Source organism: Pelodiscus sinensis, chromosome 11 (genome assembly GCF_049634645.1).
Source record: "Pelodiscus sinensis isolate JC-2024 chromosome 11, ASM4963464v1, whole genome shotgun sequence".
NCBI lineage: Eukaryota > Metazoa > Chordata > Testudines > Trionychidae > Pelodiscus > Pelodiscus sinensis.
The window spans coordinates 46,208,787-46,228,274 of record NC_134721.1 but is presented as its reverse complement, the minus strand read 5'-3'; the positions used below and the strand labels follow the sequence as shown (position 1 = coordinate 46,228,274).

Sequence of the window (19,488 nt, the reverse complement as noted above, 5' to 3'; positions counted from 1 at the left end):
CACTTTTTCCTCCCCTTGCTGTCTGTATGAGAGCAAAGGGGGAGCAGGGGGACAGGAGCGGGTGCTGAGGGGAGCCGGCTTAAAAGCCAGCTCCTCCCAGCATCATCTCCCCGGTGCCACCTCTCCCCCCGCTAGTTCTATCAGAGGCAGCAATAGGGGAGGGGTAGGGTAGGCTGCCCGCAAAGCAACCCCTGTCCATGGGGGGGTCCCAACAGGGAGCTGCGATCCTTTGTGGACTAGGGCTACTGCCACAAGGCAGCCTTTGTCCACAATGGCCCAGGCTGGCCGCAGGCAGAGGCTGCCAGAGTGTCCTCTGCATGCAGCCAGGCCGAGACACTGCAAACAAGGGCTGCTAGACCCACCCAAGCAGTCCTGGCTCACACAGGTCCAGGATCTACCCCCCCCCCCTCCACCGCTGCAGCTCTGCAATTTCGATGTAGTAGGAGCTGCGCTGCCTAAACACCTGGCTCCTACTAAATTGAAACTGCAGAGCTGCAGCGGTGATAGCTCTTGGACTGGCGCAAGCCAGGACGAGCACCTTCCCTTATGGACTAATCATGTAGTTGATACAAATTTTATGGACTACACGATTAGTCAGTTGCCTGCCTCTTAGCATCCCTAGTAAGAGTCACTTAAGTACCACTGCTACAGACATTTGAGCCAGCAGGAGTGTCATCTTTCCCACAAAGTGGCAAGCCAAGTCTCTCAAAACTTGATCATTGAATGTCATGAGGTTCTGAATAGGAGGTGTGACATTCCAGTGACTAGGCTAAATTCTGGCTTGAGTAATGATAGTACACATTGCACACAAAGAGCACTTGCCGTTTCAGTGGAGTGTAATACTCATCTTCCATTCCTATCTGAAGCCAGCATCTAAGTCAGGAGTGAAGAACCGTTTTTGGACCGGGGGCCACTAACCCACAGAAAAATCAGTTGGGGATTGCACACAAGTGAGAAGCAGAAAAGAGCCCACTCCCCACTGAGGAGAAAGACACTCCCCACATTCCCCTCCTACACCAAAGTCTAGGGGAGCCCAGCCTAGTAGATTTGGGGGGGGAGCACCAGTGCAGGCTCCCTAGTGCTGGGGGGGCCCTGAGCCTCAGGGACTGGATTCATCCCTGATGTAAGTGTTATGCTTTGGTAATGCGCTCGCCTCCCAGAAACGGCTGCATTTTGGCATTATGTGAAGTGATTCTTTTACAGCAAAAGTTCAGACTGGTCTGCTGACCACTGGAAGACTGCTAACAAGATGTGGGCTACATGATGGAATTAAATCCCGGCTGTATAGTACAGCCATATGGGATGAAATGATCAGAGGACTACATGCTAAACACTGATTGCTCAGCAAACACCAGGCTGTCCAAAGAGCACACTGTAGCAAAAACCTTACAGAATATAGGTGGCAGATAGCACCAACAAGCTGTCCTGGAAGTATGTTTTGCTCCTGTTAGGTTTCTGCTCTAACAAAACAGTAACTGTAGGAACTTCAGCTAGCCAATCCCAAATAATTCAAGTGTGAGAGTTCATGGCAGGCTCTCCGGAAAGCTTCAGGCTACCAAAGAGAATAAGGTTCCTATCCACAGGAACAAGCAAATTCCTTTCCAGTAAGGCTGTGGGACAGGGGATTACTGTAAATGGGTCAATTGTTCGCCTTTGAACGTTTTTGCAAACCAGCTCAGTTTGCATGTTGCTTCAAAGCCAAACCAGCAAGACATTAGCCTGGGTGTAAATACTTTGATCTGACCCTGAACCTCTCCCCCTTCCTTTTTAAAAAGTAAATTTCCTTCACCTCTGTCTAGCAATGGTTCCTCAGAGCAATGCTTTTGTAGTAGGATCTGGACCCCTTCTCTCACTCCCCACGTGAGAGTTAGATACCGTTTGTGTCCATTTTCCATTACATTTCAAAATTACTAACAAAGTGCTCATAAACCACATAGAGTGCTTGTAGTCAGCTCAGAAACAGAAAGAAGGCACCTGCTGATGGCCAGCAAACAAGTGTGTTTGCATCAAATCCAAATGTTCAAAGACACGGTGGATGAAACCTTTGCAGCCACTTTCTCAAGCTGGGACTGACTTGCCTGGAGATTGAGAACACATCAGCCCTTTCCTTCTAGGTTGCAGTCCTAAGTGATGCTGAGCACAGCCATCTTTTTAGTTTGAAAAAGAGAATTCCTTTTCTTCAATATGAATCAGGCAACCCAGTTACTCTGTCCATAAATTCATTGTTCTTGAAACCATTACACTTGGCCACTGCCTTGAAGAGGATGTGTGGAAATGGCTTAAGTGATTTAGTAACTCCAAACCCACAGACCTGAATGAGAATTGTGATCCTAACTTAACCACTGCCGAAAATCCCATGGTTATACACCTGCATTTGGTCTTACAAGCCCACTTTTTTTGGTTGTTTTTGAAAATTTTTGCCAATTCTGCTGTAAACTGAAAAGCCATCTTAGGTTCCAGTGCAACCTTCCTTTGAAGTTCTACTGTTGGATCACACTCAGTATGGAGGAGCTCTTTGTAATGGAGAACCTAGGTCGTTCTTTTATCAAACCCTCCCAAATGCTCAATTAACCAACAAAACCCCAGGAAGCTCGCATCTTACATACTAAGTCAGGAGTTCTCAAACTTCATTGCACCATGATCTCCCTTCTGACAACAAAAATTACTACATCTCCCAGAGGGGGGACTGAAGCTTGAGCCCTAACAAGCCCAGCTGCCCTGGATGGGGGGGTGGAGGTGGGGCATACAAAGCTCTAGCCCCACTACCTCAGATCCCATATACAGGGTCTTCAGTCCCATGCAGAGGGCCTATAACCTGAGTCTCCCCCCGTCCCCTCCCCCCCCCAGGCAGTAATCCTTAGGCTTTGGCTCCAAAAGATGGTTACAGTTTTGGCTTCAGCCCTGGCAAATCTAAGCTAGACTTCCCAACCCCATTGCAGTGGGGTCCTGGATCACAGTTTGAGAACTGCTGTATTAAGTAAACAGTCATACCAGCCCAGTCTACTATTGTAATACACATCTTGGACCCGCAACTAAACACGTAGATTCCTTCCCACATCCAATGGGCATAAGGGATTTTTTTTTCCTGTACAAGAAAGCACAATTTCATACGTGTGCTATTTAAGGCTTAAGAGCATAATTGCCATACTTGACCCAGACCAATGGCCCACCTAGCCCAGTATCTTGCATTCTGATGGAGGCCAGTACCAGGACAATTAGTGAGTGATCCATCCTTTGTTGTCCAGTCCTAACTTCTGACAGTCATAGGTTTAAGAACACCCACAGCATGGGGTTGCATCCACACACAGCATGCACTTCTGGTTCACATTTATTCCTAGTAGCCACTATTTCTTTGGCAAGACTATTTGTAAAGTCAAGACCAGGAGTAATCAGTGGGTGAACCAGGGCCAAATCTAGACCACCACACACTTTAGAATGGACAGCAAAATATTTTTATTTATTGTCATTTTGCATGCTATAATGTTTCTTTGGAATCTGGACCTTAACTATATCTTGACTAAGAAATTTGGACCCTAATAAAAAAACCGACTACCCCAATCTAGATCCTGGTATTCAAGTCATATTCTATCCGGTGATGCACAAACTTTCCAAAAAGGTCAGTGACAACAGCAAGGTTTATATGTCTGGAGCCCCAACACAAAACACATGAGGCTGCATAAAAACTACATTAAGAGACAGCTAAAGGTATACATTCAGCACCCAAGAAGTAGGAAATTACCAATTATGTCACATGTGCAACTTTAATTCTGCCCCTATGTGTTGTGACAATCCATACTGACCACAGCATATACAAACCACAATACATTTCTCCCTGATACCTTGTGTACTGCTCTGTTTGCCAGACCATGTCTTTTAGAGAGCAAGAGAAAAAAAAGTTTTTCCACCCTCTTTTCACCCAAATCACTTTTAAAATCTAACTTCTACAACACCACCCACAAGAAATTACTGTGCATGCTGACAAAACCCTTAGACAAACTGGAATTATATTTGCCTAAAAGAAGTAAACCCTCATATTACTACAGCCTAGGATCTGCACCCAAACCCCCTCCCTCTCCCCCTTGCCCCCCGCAATTCCCATTCCTAGTGTTATTTCTCACCTGTCAAAGCCATCATTCCCGAGAGAGCTCCTGACAGGGAAGGCAAGGGCAGACATGTATGTGCACAGTATTTAGTACTCATCCAAGCATCACAAAATAATCCACTAGGTATCACCCTACAGATTAAAGTTAAGCAAACAACTGTGCAAACTTGCTGACATATAAAGCTAAAGATGTAGGTAGCCTAGATTAGTTTTGCAGTGCACAGACTCTCCCCTGAACTGCTCCTAACTACAGTAGGAGTCCTAACTTGCTGGCTGTAAAGAAACTGCACCATGTAGTGTATCCTGTGGCAAGGTACATAGGTTCTGCAAACTGATGAGGAACCCTGGAAATTCTGATTCTCTCATGCACTAAGGTCACATCCACTTACAATGGGATTTTCAGAGCAGTATGTTTTAAAGAAGTTCTTCATAGACCAGAAGGAAGCCTTGTGGATCATCTAATCCAGTGTTTCTCAAATGCAGCAACTAGCAGGTTTTTTGAGGACACAACACCCTCTTAGACGGGGTGAGGGCAAAGTAATTGCCCCTTTCAGTAGTGCCCAGGTGCTCTGCAAGAGGGCTTCAGCCTTTCCCCCAGCTTCAACTCCGGGCATCATTTCCCCCCCCAATCACCCACATCTGGTTCCAGCCATGGAGTTCTGGTTCCGGGCTTCATCAGCATCATTAACTGGCTCTGTGGTCAAGAGGCAAGGTGCTGGGAGAACTTGGGGTGTGGGGTCACAGAAGGGACTTCAGGACAATGGGGGAAGCAGAATGCTGTGCATGACCATCAAGAACTCAGGAGGGCAAGAGGGGACAGTGGGGGCCCAAATGCAATGGATGATGGGCAAGGGGAGCTAACGGGGCCAGGACACCAAAATACAACTGTACATTTTTATTACTGTGTCAAAAAACCCTACATAAATAGATTATGATTTGCACACGTATGTGCATACAGGTTGAACCTCCCTGGTCTGGCACCCTCAGGCCCAAACCAGGGAATGTGTCAGATTAGGAGAGGCTCAACTCTTCACTGCTCAGGCAACATTCCTAGCCCCAGCCCATCTGTTTTTCACTATGAACATTCCAGCCCTTGAGCACCAACAGGGTCACTGACGAAGCCAGACGAAGGATGTTGCCAGGCAGGGAAGTCCAGACTACAGAGGTTCAATCTATATTTTTCCAACATTGAATTAAATACTTCAGCAAGATTTGTCAGAGCAGCCACCAGCTGGAGCCACTGAAAGTTTGTTTCAATAGTTCAATACTCTCACTAATATTTACACCTTATCCCATCCCCTTTTCTATACCTGTGATAAAAAGTGGGAATTCTCCAATATTTGTATGAATTCTAGGAATCTCAAATTTCCCTCTGTACCAAGCCTGGGAAAAACAGAGCTGACAGGCCAGATACAGCCCACCAGCTGCTAGATCCAGCAGGGAGCCTCAGGCAGACGCCCTGCTTGCACTGCCCCCTCCTGCATGCCGTTTAAAAAAAGCAGCTGCCACGCTGTTTGTGTTTCACAGCTGAAGTGGGGCGAAGAAGCTTCATGCATTGTCCCGCCGCTAGCACAATCCCATTGGCTGTTTTTTGGCAAATGGGAGCTGCATGTTTGAAGAATGGTCACCACACAAAGCACCACTCCTCCCTCTGGCTCTTATTCAGACGCACATAGAATCATAGAATACTAGAAATGAAAGGGACCTCAAGAGATCATCAAGTCTAGTTCCCTTCCTTCACAGCAGAACCTCGCACCTTCTAGATCATCCTTGACAGCTGGTTGTCTAACCTGTTCTTAAATATCTTCAGTGATGGAGATTCCACAACCTCCGTAGGCAATTTATTCCAGGGTTTAACCACCCTGACAGAGAAGAAATTTTTCCTAATACCCAACCTAAACCTCCCCTGCTGCATTTTAAGCCCATCGCTCCTTATCCTATCCTCAGAGGCCAAGAGCAACAATTTTTCTCCCTCCTCCTTACGACACCCTTTTAGATACCTGAAAACCGCTATTATGTCCCCTCTTAGTCTTCTCCTTTCCAAACTAAACAAGCCCAATTCTTCAGTCTTCCCTCATAGCTCATGTTCTCTAGACCTTTCATCATTCTTGTTGCTCTTCTCTGGACCCTTTCCAGTTTCTCCACATCTTTCTTGAAATGTGGCGCCCAGAACTGGACACAATACTCCAATTGAGGCCTAATCAGCGCAGGGTAGAGCGGAAGAATGACTTTTCATGTCTTGCTCTCAACGCTTCTGTTAATGCCTCCCAGAATCATGTTTGCTTTTTTTTGTAACAGTGTCACATTGTTGACTTATATTTAGCATGTGGTCCACTATGACCCCTAGATCCCTTTTTGCAGTTCTCCTTCCTAGACAATCACTTCCCATACTGTATGAGTGAAACAGATTGTTCCTTCCTAAGTGGAGTACTTTGCATTTGTCCTTATTAAGCTTCATCCTCTTCACCTCAGACCATTTCTCCAGTTTGTCCAGGTCATTTTGAATTTTGACCCTATCCTCCAAAGCAGTTGCAACTCCTCCCAGCTTGGCATCATCTGCAAACTTAATAAATGTACTTCCTATGCCAATATCTAAATCATTGAAGATGATGTTGAAGAGAACCGGTCACCAAACAGACCCCTGCAGAACAGCGCTTGTTATACCTTTCCAGCATGATTGTGAACCATTAATAACTACTCTCTGAGAACGATTATCCAGACAGATATGCACCCACCTTAGAGTAGCCTCATCTAAGTTGTATTTGCCTAGTAGTTTATTGATAAGATCACGTGAGATGGTATCAAATGCCTTACTAAAGTCTAGGTGTACCACATGCACCACTTCTCCCTTATCCACAAGACTTGTTATCCTATCAAAGATTGGTCTGACATGATTTGTTCTTTACAAATCCATGCTGGCCCCTGCAGCCTTTGTGGGGGTACGGCAGGCAGGGAGCTTGCCTGAGAAAGGTGCTAGGCTGCTGGCCGAGAGTCACCTAGGTAAGTCTCACGGAGAGAGCCTGCCTCTGGCACCCCAGCCCCTACCTCCCCACAACCCTCTGTATCCCTACTCCACATAGCCCGAATCCTTCTGCACCCATATCCCCTCCCAGATCCTACAGCCCAAATCCCTTCCCTTAGGTCACAGCCCAAACCTCTGCACCCCAATCCCTTGCCCTAGGTGGACTGGGGAAGAAAATGTCAGAGCTGGGAGACAAAGAGGGATGGAGGAAAGAACAAAAGATGGAGTCCAGTACAGCTTGGATGGCTCCCCTCCCGCTGTGGCACTCAGTTGAGTGCTGCGCCCCTCAGCCGGGTCGCCGGGGGAGACAGCAGCGCAAGGGGCTGTTTGGGCTCCCCCAGGGTGGGAGGGGAAAGGAGGGCGGTGATGTACACGGCCCTGGCCCCAGCCGTGTACGTCACAGCCCCGCCCCCCTCCCTCGTGGCAGCCCGGCTGAGCAGGCAGCACTCAGCCAAGCACCACGGCGGGGGGGAGGGAGAGACGGAAGGGAGAGAGAGAGGCAGGAGAAGGAGGAAAAGAGAAAGGGAGAGTGAGAGGCAGAAGAGGCAGAGGAGAGAGATGGAGAGAGAGGCAGGAGGCGGAGGTGAGCTGGGCGGGGGAGGCAGTAGGGAGAGAGAGAGAGAGAGAGAGAGAGAGAGAGAGAGAGAGAGAGAGAGAGAGAGATGGAGCAAGAGCGCTCAGGAGAGAAGATCTGAAAATCCCGTCTTATGATGGGCTAATTGGCTAGTTATTAAATACTTGTTCACCACGTGTAGACTGTAACCAACTCCCCCTTAACTTTCCCTTTATTACCATACACAGGTTGAGCTCCTTAACACTAGCATTATAGGCAGGTTTTCTAACTCTATTCATGCTTTCAATTTATCAACATCTTAAATTCTGGACACATTATTCCAGCAGTAGTCACACCAGAGGTAAAATAACTTCTCTACTCAACTGTTTTTGCATGTCAGGATCACATTAGGTCTTTTGGCTGTCTGCAGGAGTCAGCAAACAGCACTGTATCAATCATGTTTAGTGTGTATTGAAGGCTTTATTCATAACCACAGAAACTGTACAAAATTATGTATTTGTTTTTCAAGATATACCTTCAGGAGCACAATTCTGTAGCAAGGGGTTGATTACATAACCATTGAATACACAAAGCCTTAGTATGTGGCACTGGCTAACTGAGAATGCCTCACAGGAAAGAGCTCTCCTTAAGACCCACTTGCATTATAATACAAAGTAGCCTCTTCCCAGACTACCAGGTCTATAGTAGAGAATTCTAATCATTTCCACCAGCTCTACCAGCAGCTCAGCTGCACCATTGTTACCTATCACAGCAAAGTTTCTAATATCTTCTGGTATTTTTAACGAATGATATGTTAGACCTACTCTTCCAGATGCTATTATGACATGGTGGTAAGAACATCTCCAACTGCAGGAAACTTGTGTACAATGCATCTCCTAGTGCTACAGCAGCTGAACTGGTGTTAACATCACTTGGAATTTCTCTAAACAAGGACTGGGGGACCTTTTTTGGGTCGGGGCTGCTGACCCACAGAAAAATCAGTCAGGGGCCAGGGACTGTGGGGAGGCAGTGGGGAGGGAAGACTGGAGTGCCGGCACCAGCTCCCCAGTGCCTGGGGAAGCCCCAAGCCAGATCCAGGCAAACCAGGAGCTGCATCCAGCCCCCAGGCTCCCCACCCCTACTCTAAACTGTCCTACTGTGCACAAGGTATTAAGCCTGGATTCTCGACTCTGCCACGGATTGACTGAAGTGACCATGAGTAAGACACTTAGAAGAAACAGCCTGAGTCTCCAAATTCCTTGAGAAAGGAAAAGTATTTATACTACTTACATGCTAGCAATTCAGCAATCAGTTATGATTATGCAAGAAACCCAAAGGTTTAACTACAGAGAAAAACATTAGCTACATGAGACATACCCACAAAGAAAGCTTTTTCTCCTATCACTAATTTAAATTAGAGGTCAAAATTCAAGTTTTATTCTGTGATTCTTTATATTCAAAGTCAATATTACCAAATTTTCTATCAGCAATTTAGAATTTTGTCCAGAAAAGCAGGCCTAGAGTTCCTCTGAGCCAAAGCACAAACCCGCAAGGAAAAAATTGACAGCTATGGAATAGCATTAGGATAGCATTACTATCAGAAGACTATTTTCCCCCACTCTAAGGGATTGTGATCAAATGTATTAATCAGGTGTAAGACACAAGGCTCTCCACACTGAGCAAACAGAGTAAGTAGATCTTACATTCTCAGCATCCGAAGGCCATGGACACGTTACGTCCATCTATTTGTGTTCTTCCACACTGTCATTAGGAGTTTGCAGAACTCATTACTATTTGGGGATCAGAGAATAAGGGATTACTACTTGGCATCAGAGAATAAGACCAAAGCAGCCTGCATAGCACAAACCAGCGGAAAGCTTTGGGAACTAGAAGCAGAAGCTTAATGCTCTGGGATCAGAACATATTCCACAGCATACTCTGAAATTTCAGATTCTCCACCTGTCTACAACACAAGTTGTAGTACAGACCAGAGATTTATCTTACAACTTAACTGGCAACATAGTCCTAGATAAATCTCATCACTGGAATATTGGCATAGAGAGGGGTAACCTGTTCATGAAGGACAGGTAGGGTAAAAAGGGAGGATGTATTACACTTTATCTTAAACACACACACTTACTTGTTCTGAGATCCAAAAGGAAATGAAAGGCAGACATTTAACAGTCCCTGGGTAAAGATATGGGGAAAAAATAGGGATGGTGTCATTTGGTCATCTATAGTAGACCTACAATCAGGAAGAGGAGGTGGATGAGGCATTTCCAAAACAGAAAACAACAAAGATCTGGAAGTAACGGGGTCTCACTAACCAGCCACCTCATCAAAAAGTAATATGGCAAAACAGTTTCCAATAACTTCTCATGTACCAGGAACAATTTTTGTATCTAAGTGGGGAAAATAAACAGAGGCACTACCATTTTAGATGTGATTTTTGGAGGAATCTGTTGCAACTGTGAAGGTGTTAGACAATTTGGATGAAGTAATTATGAATTACAGTATTGTGATTCTAAAGGCGTAAGGACGAACTTAAAAAAGCAGAATTACAAATCCATAGAATTTATAGGTAAAGTCCCATGAGAAGAAAATCCAAAGGATAAAGTTGTTCAGCAGAGTGGCAGTTTCTCAAAGAGACACCGTTAGAGGCACAACATCAAACCACAATAACTCTTCACTTAAAAGTCTACCTGACCTAAAGAACATGCTGGTTTAAAGTTGTGTAATGGTCTGGTGCACTCCCCCACTGCCTCCCACCACATGAGCAGTACCTGTCGATCACCGCCTTCCCCCTCCACTCCACAATCAGCTGTTTTACAGATAGGCCCAACAAAGAAAACAACTGAACACCACTGGTCATCGCTTACAGCTCCCAACTTAAACATCAGTGCATTAACAACAAAATCTATAACCTAATCTGGAAAATGACACCCCCCCCCCCTTACAGGCTTTGAGGACGGGCCAATATTCACCAAGGCTATGTCTACATTGGCCCCTTTTCCGGAAGGGGCATGGTAATTTTTGAAATCGCAATAGGGAAATGCGCGGGGGATTTAAATATCCCCCGCGGCATTTAAATAAAAATGTCCGCCGCTTTTTTCCGGCTTTTAGAAAAGCCGGAAAAGAGCGTCTACACTGGCCCCGATCCTCCGGGGAAAAAGCCCTTTTCCGGAGGATCTTATTCCTACTTCAAAGGCTTCATTTTTAAATAAAAGATTATGTCCAACACAAAACATTTCAGCATCGTCTTTATTTATGGGAAAGATAGGAAACCTATTTTGGGTCGGGGCCACTGACTCTTAGAAATGGGGCCTCAGGCCACATTAATTCTTCTAGGATTCCAGGGTTAGTGGATTTTGTGGGCTCCTCTACATTCTGAAGTGTAGAGGACAGGGTCAAAATTCAAAATGATCTGGACAAACTGGAGAAATGGTCTGAGGTACAGAGGATGAAGTTTAATAAGGACAAATGCAAAGTGCTCCACTTAGGAAGGAACAATCAGTCTCACACATACAGAATGGGAAGCGATGGTCCAGGGGGGAGGCCTACAGAAAGGGATCTAGGAGCCCTAGTGGACCACAGGCTAAATATGAATCAACAGTGTGATTTTTTGCAAAAAAAGTGAACATGATTCTGGGAGGCATTAATAGGAGTGTTGAGAGCAAGATACGAAAAGTCATTCTTCCGCTCTACCCTGCGCTGATTAGGCCTCAGTTGGAGGATTGTGTCCAGTTCTGGGCACCGCATTTCAATAAAGATGTGGAGAAATTGGAAAAGGTCCAGAGAAGAGCAATAAGAATGATGAAAGGTCCAGAGAACATGACCTATGAGGGAAGACTGAAGAATTGGACTTGTTTAGTTTGGAAAGGAGAAGACAGATGGGACATGAGAGCAGTTTTCAGGTATCTAAAAGGGTGTCACAAGGAGGGAGAAAAATTATTCTTCTTGGCCTCTGAAGGGAGCTTTCAGTTGGACATTAGGAAAAACTTCCTATCTGCCAGGGTGATTAAAAACTGGAATAAGTTGCCTGGGGAGGTTGTGGAATCTCCATCTCTGGAGATATTTAAGAGCAGGTTAGACAGACATCTATCAGGGATAGTCTAGATAGTACTGGGTCCTGCTGTGAGTACACGGCACTGCACTTAATGACCTCTCAAGATCCCTCCCAGTTCTAGTGTTCTATGAAGTTGGGCCAAAAATGAGGGATCCAGCGTGCAGGACAAGGGTGCCAGTGAGTGGGAAAGGGATGGGGGTGCAGAATCTGGGTGGAAAGTAGAGTACAGGAGCAAGCTGGGGGTAGGTGTCTGGCCAGGAGGCAGGGGGCAGGAACAGGATGTTGGTGGGGGTCTGGCCAGGGGGGAGGGGGCAGGAGCAGCTCAGCCTGTACCTGGGGGTCTCCAAGGATGAGGGTCTCTGGGGCAGGATCTGTGGGTAGCGCTGGATGAAGCACACATGCAGCTCCTTTAAAAAAAAAAAATCCAGCTGCTCCAGCTGTACAGCCATCTAACCTCCCTCCCCCCCCAACTTCCCAGAGCATGGGGAAGGAAGGGAAGGCAAGGCAAGGAAGCATGCGTTCTGTTGTGGGCAGGGGAGGAGCACGCACTTTGTCTTTCCTTCCTTCCCCATGCTGCCTTCCTTCCTGCTGTATGCAGTAGAGGTGGGGAGGAGTCCTGAGGGCCAGGGCGTGCTTCCTGAAAAGTCGGATCGGACGTGGAGCCACAGTACTTCCTGCCTGCCCCCCCACAAAGCCGCAGGAAGTCGGAGCTAGGAGGCTGTAGTGCCAGCACAGACTCCTCGTTAGAGGTGGTGGGGAGGGGGGGAGGAGAAATCAATGGGCGAGCTAGGAACAGCTCCTTGTAATTGACTGGCTGTGTCTCTGATCGACCAGTCCATTATGATCTACTGGCTGGTGACCACAGATCTAGACAGTGTTTGGTCCTGCCATGAGGGCAGGGGACTGGACTCAATGACCTCTGAGGCGTCTTCCTGTTCTTGTGTTCTATGATCAGAGGCTCATAACTGCACATCCACCAATATGATCTAAGACATCGAGTGCCAGCAATGCCCCTCTGCCATGTATATTGGCCAAACTGGACAGTCTCTATGAAAAGGATTAATGGACACAAATCAGATACTCAAAATGGTAACACACAGAAACCTATTGGAGAACATTTCAAGTTGCCTAGGCACTCACTACTGAATCTAAAAGCGCCTATATTACTACAGGGCAATTTCAAAAACCAACTTGAAGCTGCAGAACTTGGTTTCATTCACAAGTCTGACACCTGGAATCAGAGGTCTGAACAAAGACCTGAACTGGATAGGCTGTGACATTCCACACCCTAATAACATAAAAAAACTAAGCGCCAAGTACTTAGAGCCTACTTTATTACCCTCACTTAGCATGGACACTAATTGACTTTTTCCCCCTATATCTTTCCTTCCCCATCCGCGCTCTCTTTGCTTTTTAGTTGTACCCTGGGCCCCGTAACTCCATTCATCTGAAGTGGGTTGTGCCCACAGAAGTTCATACCACCATCTATATTTTTTGTTGGTCTCTAAGGTGCTGGAGGACTATTCACTTTTTTTTATTTTTTAGGTAACAGGCTACTGCGTCTACCCCTCCGAAACTGTTTCACAGTGTGCAGGGAGGGGAAGAGCTAGGGCATGGCATGCTCAAGGGAGTACATGACTCTGAGGACTGGAGAAGGGCATACATAGTGCAGGTTGAACCTCTCTAGTCCAGCATGATTTTACTTAGCTGGATGCCCACTCTATCATGAGTGCAGACAAGTTTCCCATGGTTCCATAAAGCTTGTTTACAGTCACCAGTCCTGGCTCTCAGTGTATTCCTAAATGCCTTCTAAGCGCCTAGTAGCAGTGAAAATGTTGGCAATGCTGCTAGACAATATTGACCTCTCACGGTTCGTCAAAGTCTCTGGTTCAGCACCAGTCTGGTCCCAAGGGTGCAAGATTAGAGAGGTTCAACCTGTACCTGTCATCAAGAAGGGGAACAAAGACAACCTGGGGAATTATAAACTAGCTAGCTTAATTTCAATATTTGGAAAGATACTGGAACAGAGGATAACGAGGTTATAAGGAATAGCCAGCATGGATTTATAAACAAATACCAAATCAACCTAATTTCCTTCTTTTAAAGGTTTCTGGCCTACCAGACAGGAGAGGAAGTAGGAGAGATGATGCATCTTGATTTTATTACAGCTTTATATAAGCAAACTAGGGAAATGTGCTCTAGATGAACTTACTACAATGTGGGCACATGATAACGTTCAATAAGGACCAGTGCAAATTTCTACACATAGGAAGGAAAATAAAATTCTCAACTGCAAAATGGCGAATAACTGGCTAGGTGGCAGTACTGCTGGATCTGGCGGCTGGGGGGAGTGTCACAAAATCAATGAGTCAACAGTGTGAACAAAAAGCTGGTTATTTTTGGGTGTATTAACAGCAGTACTGTACAAGAGGTAACTATCCCACTCTACTTGGTGGAGGTGAAGCCTCAGCTGAAGGACTGTGTCCAATTTCAGTAGCCATAGTTTAGGAAGATGGGAAGAAAAAATGATAAGCCTGACCTATGAGAAGAGTTTTAAAAAAACTACATATTTAGTCTTAAAGGGTGACAAAGGGGGCCTCATAAATCTTCAAATATATTATGGGCTGTTATGAAAAGAACAAGGACCCCACTGAAGGTAGGACAAGAAGCAGTGTTCTTAATCTGCAATGAAAACAGGCCATTTCTTGGGCCAATTAATGCTAACATTTCAAAAATCCCATATAAAATCTATACCACAAAATGTTGAGCAGAAATGCTGATGTATCAGCCCACAGGCACTTGTTTTTCCAGCCCAACAGTGACTCCAGAGCTGTTACCAAGAATTTATTACAAACATTTATATACTGATTATCAGTGTTATGTGCATTTTTCAAAATGATAAGCTCCCCACACAAAGTCTTCCTCTAATGCAAGAGTATTTCAGACACCCACAGGAATCCAAGGGCAAATTCCTGCACCAAGGAGAAAGTAAGAGCCAAACCCCAATAAGCTAGGCTTTGCTGATCATTTCCAAACACTTCCTCTTACTGTCAGATTTTTTTTTACTGTCACGCTACCATACATTTAGAATACAAGAGAGCAACAATAATAACAGGAAGAACAAATAAGTGACTAGGGTGCTTGGAGTAGAAGGAGCAGAAGACACTTTGCAAAGAAACCTAGGACGAATTGAAGACTATTAAACTGAGGACCTTGGAGGTGGAAGGAACACAACAAACAAACTTTTTTAAAATAGCATAATAGAGAGAGAGAGAAAAACTAAAAATATGCACAAGAGCAGCAGTATGCCTGAGGCAACAGGCCATATTACACAGGGGGCACCTGAGATGAAGCAGGGCCTTCTTCAAGGAAGGGCTGAGGTGAACTAGATAAGTGCTTGGTATTTACCACAGAAAAGAGGGCTGTGTCATGCTTTAAAGAGAGAAAATGTCAGTCAACACCAGCTCTCACCCCTTGGACTGTTCAGTCAGCATCCAGGGAGCACACAACAGTCCAGAGGTCACACACTTCCCAGTAGCAACACTGGGTTCCTCTGCAACCTTCCTCCCTGGACCACCACCAAGAAGCCACTGGCAAGCAATACTCAGGGTAAACACTAACCAGGCACACACAATTCTGCTGTATGCCTTAGGACAATTCCTGAAGAGCAGTGCTATTCTGAAAAGAAACTGCACAGAAATAGCTCCTTCCTACTGATTTGAAGGGACTAGAGATTAGCTTTAGGTTAGGGGCCATAGATTTAGACTGCTGACTAAGGATTAATTTTATTGCTTTTTACTCCTGATAAACCAGCATACCTAAGATGAAATAGATTCCAGTTTGTTCTCCTTGTGTAACAGAATTGTTTACGAAGATCCCGTCAGTTACATAGGTGCCAACCCAATAAAGACAAAGGGTCTATTATAGTCTACAGAACCTGGATTAGTGGCCATGCACAACATGGAAAGAACCTGACTTGATTCTCAGAGCCTGGGAAGAGTTTGCAGGGTTGGCAGTCAAGAAAGCTATTCTTCTTGTCCATGAACACTTTTGATCTCAAAGCTAGAACAATGACTTCTGTCCAGGCAATTTTCAGAGTGGAAATGCATTTTAAAGTTTGAGGCAAAGATTCTAGAAGCAAATACAGTCCACAGGTAGGACCAGGTAGGACCAGGATATCTGGACCTTGCCCAGAGGGTGCTAAGCACTAGGGATGTAAAATTTCAATTAATTGGCTAATTGAATAGTCGATGCAATTTCCATCAACTATTTGATTAGTCGATAAGGGCACCCCAGGGTTGTTGCTACACTTCAAAGGTGAAAGCGCTGCAGGGAGCACCGGGCCAGTGGGGAAGTCCCCAGCTGACCCCTGGCTCCATGCAGCACTGCTGCTTTGAAGAACCCTCTTCTCTACCCTCCTTGCTGCCTCTTTCTGACTGGGGGGAAGCAACTAGTCAACTAGCGTGTTGACTATCCAGTAAACATTTGCTTATCGGACAGTCAACTAGTTGTTCAAATCCCTCCTAAGCACCAGTAGACGGTGCTAGACTAATAAAGCTGGCCTGGCTATTCAGTATCAAGCTCACCACAGGGCGACAAATGTATCTCTGGACTGATCTACCAGGCCACCCCTGTGGAGTGCTATGAATTGGTGATGCCATGACCTGTACTTAACATGCCAGCTGGAACTCTCTACAGAGTCAGTGGCTAAACGCTCACCCTTACTTCAGCCTATTTCCCCACTTAAGAACAAAACATCATGAAATTGCACTTAGCTTTCAAAAAAATCACTGGTATTAAGTTTCATCCCAAAATGATCCAGATCATATTCTTTCTTGGAGTAGCTTTGCAGTAGCTCAGGGGAGGACAGAGAACAGCAGGCAAGCTGAGGCATTGGGGAGGGGATGGAGCAGGAGCAGGAACAGGAAGAGACAGATCAAGGGCAGGACCTTGGGCAATGGAGCAGAGCGAGGGCAGATCCTCAATTGAGGGCAGAGTGGAGATGGAAGGAAAACTAAGGCCCGGGCAACGGATATAAGTTACACAATTTCACCTATTTAAATAACGCCGCTGAGGTCGATGCATTAGGTCTACTTACTGCAGTGCCTTCACTGCAGTGAATTGATGGCAGATAGCCTCCCTTCAACTCCTCCTATGCTTTTCATTCCAGTGGAGTACAGAAATCGATGGGAGAGCACTATAGGTGATAAATCGACCCCCACTAGATTCATCGATCCGGCAGGGAGCGTAGATGTGCCCTAAAAGTCGGTGCTTACGACTCCAAGAATCTGAACAGGAGATACTGTCTGAAAAAGATAGATATGCATTGCCACCATATAGCTTGGAAAATCTGCCTGTGTGATAAAGAAGCATAGAGACACTACCAATTACCTCCTATATTAAGGGTAGGATCAAGGCTTGAGGTCAATATGCTCTTCAGAGAAGAGAGAGAGTGCAAGATCCAAGTAACTAAGAATAAGAAACCACCTACTGAGTGATACACTCAATATATTCCGTAGTTATAATGGAAGTTTGTACAAGGCCAGCAAGTATTTCCAAACTAGGACTCCACTAGATCAACTTGGACAGTGCACGTGAGAAAACCAAGACAGCCAGAGTTCACCTCCAGTGATATTTTTAAGTCAATGAACCCTAGAAGTTTGTCAGAAGGGAACATTCACATGTGCTATAGCACTATTCAGTGCAAAGAGTCCACTCCCACACAAAGTCCATATTGCACCAAACTCAAGAGATGAGGGTCAAGAAGGCAGCCTCAATTCTCCCAAATGACTCCCAGGGACACAACTACTAGGCAGAGAAGTCAAAGAAAAGCTGCAAAGTTGGGCACAAGAGGTGAAATGGAAGGTCCAGCTGTAGGAGTGTAAATTAGGCCTTTATTAAGATTAGGGAATCTGTGTCCAATTATATCAAAGGACAAAATTCTGCCATTACCAAACCCTAAATTCAAAAGGAACATATGCTTTAGCACCTTCCTCTGTACACCTCCTCAGTGAGAGGTGCCATATACCAGAACTGCTAGAACAGCAACAAGCCATGAAAGGCTGTGTGTTAGTTATACTGTATGAAAGCCAACTGTCACCTCACACACAACTGACAAGTAAAAAAACTGATTGCAACCCAATTTTCATCTGAAAAAGTGGGTTGGACCCACGAGAGCTCATGATGCCATCTACATGTTTTGTTAGTCTTTAAGGTGCTGCAAGATTATTCACTGTTTTTTAAGTTTATCCAGTTACAGACTAACTCGGCTACCTCTCTGAAACAATTTTGGGCAGGTTCTTGCAACAAAATCTTCCATGAAGAATAACCTGAAAAAGGTTAGAAAAACTTTAGGGAGAGTTTTAAACATCAAAGAGAAACCTTGTAAACTGGGGTAGAACAGGCTGGGCAGATTCTCCTCAGCTGCAATTCCCAGTTAGGCACCAAATGGTGCAAATACACAAGTGTAACACCACTAAACAGACTATGGCATTGGACAATTTGCCCCCCACCCCCACCCCAAATGAAGATGACAACCCTTGAGAAGACTGCTAGGTCAGGACCCAACCACCTTAGCTGCACTAGTACAGGAGCACACAGATTCTAACTGCATGTTACTATATACAGGACAACATGATTTTAACAACTGTGATAAGAAGGATTATAGCGATTGTCCTTATAGAAACACCTTGCCAGTCATAATCAAGCCAGAGAACACTATACGACAGCCTGCATGGCCTCGCCACGCTATGAGGAGACTTGGAAGAATTCTATTTTAATTTTGTGTAATTTTGATAGTTACTAAGTTTATTGTAAATATTTTTCTTCCATTTTTATTGATTTAAAACTTACCAGTTTCAGGAAATTATGGAGGATTAGACAATTATTTAATGATAGATGTTGAGATTTAAAAAGTTTAAAAATGTAGAACAATTAAAACAAACTGTTAGCATTACATCAAAAGATATCAAGGAAATATCCATAAATCAAACTTCAATAACTTCTCAAGCAGCATTTTTCTTACTTTGCTCCTCTGTAAATTTCAACCAGTACTGACAGAAATGTTTTGGTAAGCATAGTGAACTCTGTGTTTGCTGACCATTACCAATAAATATCTAATAAATATCCAACTCGAACTCTAACACACAACTGGAAGGGTAAGGAGGTAATTCGTGCACACAAGAGCATGCTAACTTTTGTCACAAGAACTGGAAGATGGAATTTCCAGTTCAATACCAAATAAGACCACCAACCTCTGAGACTCTGTCTATCACGCCCATCTCCTGGGTATCCAAATGCAGAGGTGACCTCAGAGGCCAGTCCCGCAAGTCAAACGTGACCCTACACACCCAACCAACTAACGGGGGTGCAGCTTCTGCCTGGGGTGCAGAGTAGGGAGAAAGGGACTGACTGGAGGAGACCAGCGGCCCCAGACCACCAGACAGGACTGGAGATCCAAAGCCATGCCCCGGGACAGGGACTGGACCTGTTACTCACGAAAGCAGAGCCCAATGCCTCCCTCCCGGGACCCGCCCGCCCCAGAACACAATCCCAGCCCCTCCCCGAAGGGCCACCGCCCCCCCCCAGCACAGTCCCAGCCCCCCCCAGGGCCCCGCCGTGCCCCCACACACGAAACAGTGTCCCATCCCCTCCCCCGGGCCCCGCCTCCAGCACAGTCCCAGCCCTCCAGCACAGTCCCAGCCCCACCCCGGGCCCCGCCGTGCCCCCCCCAGCACAGTCCCAGC

General features: G+C 45.6%; 1 protein-coding gene across 3 annotated transcripts in view; it reads right to left on the bottom strand.

Annotated features, from left to right (window-relative positions):
* Positions 1 to 19,488, bottom strand: part of DAG1 (dystroglycan 1) — an 83,718-nt gene that overhangs the window by 63,474 nt on the left and 756 nt on the right. Inside the window, exon 1 of one of the 3 annotated variants that reach the window (XM_006120727.4) lies at positions 18,997 to 19,249. The exons of the other annotated variants lie outside the window; for them this stretch is intronic. The gene's annotated coding sequence lies outside the window, so the exon portion shown is untranslated. Of the gene's footprint in view, positions 1 to 18,996; positions 19,250 to 19,488 lie in introns of those variants that run through there. 3 annotated transcript variants of the gene reach the window in all.